Raw genomic sequence first — 6,000 nt, 5'->3', positions numbered from 1 at the left:
TTGTTAACAATGCTAACAGAATTCACATTGATATTCTGCTGTTGATTCCCTAAATTTTCTGTTTATTTTTATAACTAAACAAATTTTCCTTCAGCTGCGACACCGCAAACAGTTTATTGTTAGGTTTAGAAAAAGAAATTAACATTTTCCATCCCCTTTGAAATTGTTCAACCCTCTGTATTTTTTTTAAAAAAATACGGTATAAATTTGCCTTCTTACTGTATACAATTATAACTCAAATTTCCTGTATCTGGAGTACAATGAAGCAGTCCTATCTATGCACTAATGATATATGTAAGATCTCATAATTCAGAATGCACTCATAACCATTAACAAGTAAACAAATATTATAATTTGGTTTTCTCTTATATTATCTGCAATCAACAAATCTATCATTCTGTAGCATTAGATTTTGGTATTTAATTTGTTCTTTCAAAGCTTCAAATTTTATAATGGCACTACTTGATCCTCTTTCTTTATCCCTTTTACTCTTTGTAGATAATTTTTCTTAAGCCGTTTCCTATCATCTTTTCAATCTGTTTTGATTCTTTAAGATTTCTTCATATCTCATATGTACAGCTAAAATAAAACCCGAGATACTCCTGCTAATATATAGGAATTTTGCTGGTTTTCGCCACACCTGAAATCGTTTCTTGGAGTTTTCTTCAATTATTTAAACTTTTCTGATATGTCCTCGTTTTGAAGATCAGCGTAAAACCCTCACTAAGAAAGATTGCTAATTAGAAAATACATTATTTTCGAAATATTCATTTTTCTCTTCAGAGTTTCAAACATGAAAAAGAGATTCAAGGAACAAAATACTTACAAAGTCAAATTTTTCTACATAAAAAATGGGTCATGAAAAAGTAAACGTAGGTGAAAGGTAACCTTACATTTCCATTTTTGAGAAAGCAACCTAAAACGATACATCACTCGATCCCATCCTACTTATCATTTTCAAGTTCTTTCCAGGATAAAATGGGCTCCTTCGTGGCTAAGCGGTTAGCATGGGGGACCCGGGTTTGATTCCCGGCTGGAGCTCATGTGATTCGGATTTCACGTTAATCAGTAGGTCTCGTCTCCTATAGCCTCGCTGCCGAAAGAGACGCTAAATTCAAAATCAAATTAAATCTTCCCAAGAAAATGAGTTTCAAAATGGCTGGCATGATTTTCACATATCCACATTAGGTAGCACTCTACCCCTGTTTAACATAATCATAATTTGATCTCAACTCCTCAAGCAATTTTCTAGTAAAAAGTTTGTTTCCAGATTATTTACGCCAAAATATTTTTGAACAGACCTTTGAGAATGCAGCTAAGGTCTTTATTCATTCAGAGACCCAGTACATCTATTTAATAGGATATTTCGGTATATTATCAGGTTAATTATAAAACAAAAAGAAAAGAGGTAACTCTGATGCCTTTTGGTGATAAAACACATTTTAAGTTTCCATTCTGCATACACAAAGATTTGTCTTCATTGAAAATACTTAATTTTGCACCATCCATATCCGCAAGATTCATGATACGACTTCTATTATAAGATACACTTTTTGGTTGGTATTTGCTTACTTAAAGATTTGAAACGGATAAGTTCATTAGATTTTGAGTTACGACGTCTTCTCTGCAACGCTCTGCTCGTAAAGAATATTTACGAGTAATTTTCTCAAGCTTTGACAACTTGAATCTCTGATACTATAAAAGCTAGAAAAGAAAGAAAAATAAATATACATAAGTTACTAACTTGAAAATGCCAACAACTGTATCAAAGATGAGTATTATAATTTTTCTGTATTAATCAGGAATAAACTATATTTAATAGCCAGGAAAGATAATTATGTTGCTTCTTAATAAGACAACCGTTTCTTGGAGGTATTTCTATTTCTATTCTACAGCAGTACTTGAGACAGAACTACATGTATTTGAAGCCTGCCTGACTTAGTTTAATGTATTTAACCTGTTTCTGCCCTACATATTTGTCGTACTCAATAGAGTAAATGTTCTTACATCAGCATATTATAGTATCTATGCTTTTTTTTCTTATCTATTAGGCACTTTTCTGGCGGTGATGCAAAAATATTTGCGGGTACAACAGGATCAGATTACATCTGTCAACATTGTAATAGGATATTTTCCCGAAGAGTTGATTTAAAGAAACACCTAACTGCCCATATCAACGTGGAAAATTTTATGACCGACAATTACTATAAGAACAATGAAAGTTCAGCGTCTGAGAGTAATCAGTTGAAATTCTCTGTGGTAATTCATACAGGTGACAAAAGTTTTTCTTGTAAAGAATGTGGTAGGTCATTTCGTTATAGTCAAGGTTTGAAGCGTCATATCTTAATTCATAAAGATGTGAAGGCATTTTCTTGTGATGTATGTGGTAAGTCATTTCGTCTGAATCATGATATGAAAAAACACATGTTAATACACACGGAAGAAAAACCATTTTCATGTGAAGTATGTGGTAAGTCATTTCGCTCGAATACTCATATGAAAAGGCATATGTCAACCCATAGAGATGATAAACCGTTTGCTTGTGAGGAATGTGATAAATCTTTTCGTTGGAATCAAGATTTAAAACGGCATATTTTAAGCCATGCCGGTCAGAAACCATATCCCTGTGACGTATGTGGAAAATCGTTTCGCTTAGAACGTGACATAAAAAAACACATGTTAAGCCATGGAAATGATAGACCATTTTCTTGTGAAGAATGTAATAAGTCGTTTCGTTGGAGCCAAGATTTGAAACGACATGTTTTAATTCATAGAGGTGAAAGACCATATTCCTGTCCAATATGTGGAAAGTCATTTCCCGTTAAGGTTTATTTGAAAAAGCATATGCAAATTCATTCTGAACATAAACACCATTCATGTGAGTTCTGTGGGAAATTATTTCGTAACAATGAGCAGCTGAAAAAACATCAGGTTATACACAAAACTAATAAACCCTTCCCCTGTGATAAATGCCGAAAATCATTTTCCTGTTCTAAACAGTTGAAACAACACATTCTTACCCATGGAGCTTCACGATAAATGTCACAAATGGTATCTCTGCAATTATTATATAAAATGTTACAATATAATTTACAAATTGAGAAACCATATACTAAGCCATAAAATCGCCCAAAACCCTTTCGTTAGTATGGAAAATCAATTAATTTACATCTTCAGTTGCAAAAATATTACGCATTTTATTGTAATCTCATTCATATCGTATATGTAAGGTGTTTTATCTCAAAGGTAAGATATTTCTGTCGGTGATATGAAAGACAATTTCGCTCAAAGAAAACATTGATACTGCTGTTACTAATTTATAGTAATAAAAAATGACGTTCCTTTCAAATATATAGGTCTGTATTTCATATAGAAACTTACATAATTTATACAGTAAACATTCAAATTATAACATTTTCCCTACCAGATATTATAAATGAAAACAACGTTAACAATTTACGCCATTACACACATTATGAGGTACATATAGTAGCCGCTTTATTTAAAGCATAAGTTATGGTAATGTGTATGATAAGCAGATATTTTGGAAGTCATAAAAAATATTTAAATATTAAAACGAGTAGTTCGTTGAATCGTAAAAGCTTTTGTGCTCTAGCATAAAAAAGAAGGCGGGGATTCGGGAATAACCTTTATCTTTGGATTGCATGATCAACTGCTTGATATATTGTTTGCATGATATACTGTCGCAGATAACCGAAACAGCGTTCAATCAAGTATTACAGTCTCTTTTCTTTTCATTTTATATCGTCTTGAATTATACGTCGACTATTTCAAAATTAAACTCTTTTTTTTTATCGCAGGATATTTATTACTGTTGTTGCTAGAGGATTCTTTCAAATGTATGTTCTGAACAGTATTATGTGATTTTATTATATGTGGAGAGTACGCATAAATATATATTTATATAAATGTATATTTTCTACAAGTACATACGCTGGAAAAACATTTGGTATAAAAAGTCCATATACTTTTACACCGATAAACAGTTTATATATAAGTGAATTTTGTAACCTTGACCCTACTACTGATATTTTAAACATTAAATTTTTAAACGTTATAAAGAAATTAGGTTGACTAACTGCCAGGAAACACATGTAAGAACATTTTATCAACATTTCCGCAAACATATTTATGTCCAAAACATTTGTAAGATACGGGGGCCGCGGTGGTTCAGTGGTAGAGCGTTCACCTCTGGTGCTTGTGGTCCCGGGTTCGATCCCAGCCCCCGCCAAGTGAAATTTGTGGTGGACAAACACTGTGTGCGTGGGATTTCTCGGTGTTCTCCCGTTCCTCCACACTTTCTTCATTCCACAATTTCATTCATTACTCATCATCACCGTCTCCTTTAGCGTAACAAGCATAATCGTGGGACGTAAAACTCAAAGATTTCATTTCATTTTCAAGATACGGATTAATCTTTAGAATTTTGCGCGTAACATTGCCACACACTAAGTTTCTACCTACCCATTTCTCGAAATTTAATGTGTGAATTCATATATAATGGAAGTTGGAATATATGCTCAAAAATTCCAATTGGAGACAGCAGACAGACCGACGTCTCTTACTAATGGTGGTTCGCAGTGTGTTCATAGTATTTCGTCTCTATTTCTACAGAATTTCTACGTTATTTTACAAAGTGGTTTCTTTTCATCATTTGCAAATTAGTACTTTGCTACTTTCTAGTGCAAATGATAATGGAACTTAAAAATATTATTATTTATTAGCTATAAAGTACAATCAATAAATTTTATTTTTTAACCTCGAACTTCTTTAAAAAATAGAAGTAGATGATAATAAAATAATTTGTCATATAGTTTTTATAATTTGGAAAATAAAGTAAAGAAAAGGAAATAAATTCTGTCCCGAGAATTCATATGCCAGAGGGATAACCCAGAATCTAGCCACTTTTTATGTTCTTTCCCATTGCCATCACTAGGACCACCCTGACAGTCTGCGCGTTAGGTGTTTGTGCATAAAATTATGTATTGGCTTTCTCCATTGTTCTGTACCCATAAGTTTCTTTTTTCTGAGGAATACCTGAACTCTTATTTACAATAAAAACTTTTTGAATCTGAATATTTATGCACTTTGTTCCTATATTATTGATCCTACGAAAAAAACAGTAAGACTACTTTCGTGAAAAATTTATTGCTGTTTAATTTCATACTTTAAGTGTTTTTTGAAATAACTCATAGATTTTAAGATATTAAAGAACTCTAAAAATTATTTTAAATCCTCCTTAAATGTCAACCGACTGCCATCCTTATGAATTTTAGTATGTTCCTTACCGCACTTCCACATTACTGTGTTAATTCTTGGAAGTGTATAATTTATCTTTTCTAATCAGCGTTTTTGGCCTTCGTTTATTGGACTAATTGACAATTGTAAAATATACCATAGAACTCATCGCGAGAGCAGGTACCCAGTGGTCCATCAAGAAGGAAATTTTGAAAGAATCTGTCACCGATTTGTCGTAGAAATCACTGGTTGGACATTAAGATGAAGCCCATCAGTGGATTTGGCCAAAATTACAAAACTTTTTCGCAGCGTGTACTTACCACCTAGTACTCGTGGTGTGAAATTTGACGCATCATATTGACCCTAGTCTCACTTCATGCTACATCAAACTTCCAAGAAGCGCGCAAATGAGTACCACTTTAATTCAGTGACCAATAGGGAATTTGTTGATTCGGAATTTTTACGGTTATCTCCATTTTAAACATTTAACTGCTTCAGTTTATCTTTAGGACTAATTAAAGTTGGAAATTGTTATTTATTTTAACATTTTACAAAATTCACGTTTGAAATACTTTCTTTCATTTTACAGGCAAATCTCATTCCATACATATTCGGCTGCATAATATAGGGTGCGGCAGAAATAGTTAGACGATGTTTTTTGCAAATTAACTATTTTAATGACCTTTTATGAACAAAAATTTTGCATGTCCAGAATGTACATACAAAAGCATTACATATGGT

The sequence above is a fragment of the Thermobia domestica genome, chromosome 7 (genome assembly GCF_964235325.1).
Source record: "Thermobia domestica chromosome 7, izTheDome1.hap1.1, whole genome shotgun sequence".
NCBI classification, from domain to species: Eukaryota; Metazoa; Arthropoda; class Insecta; order Zygentoma; family Lepismatidae; genus Thermobia; species Thermobia domestica.
Note: the sequence above shows the minus strand (reverse complement) of the source record.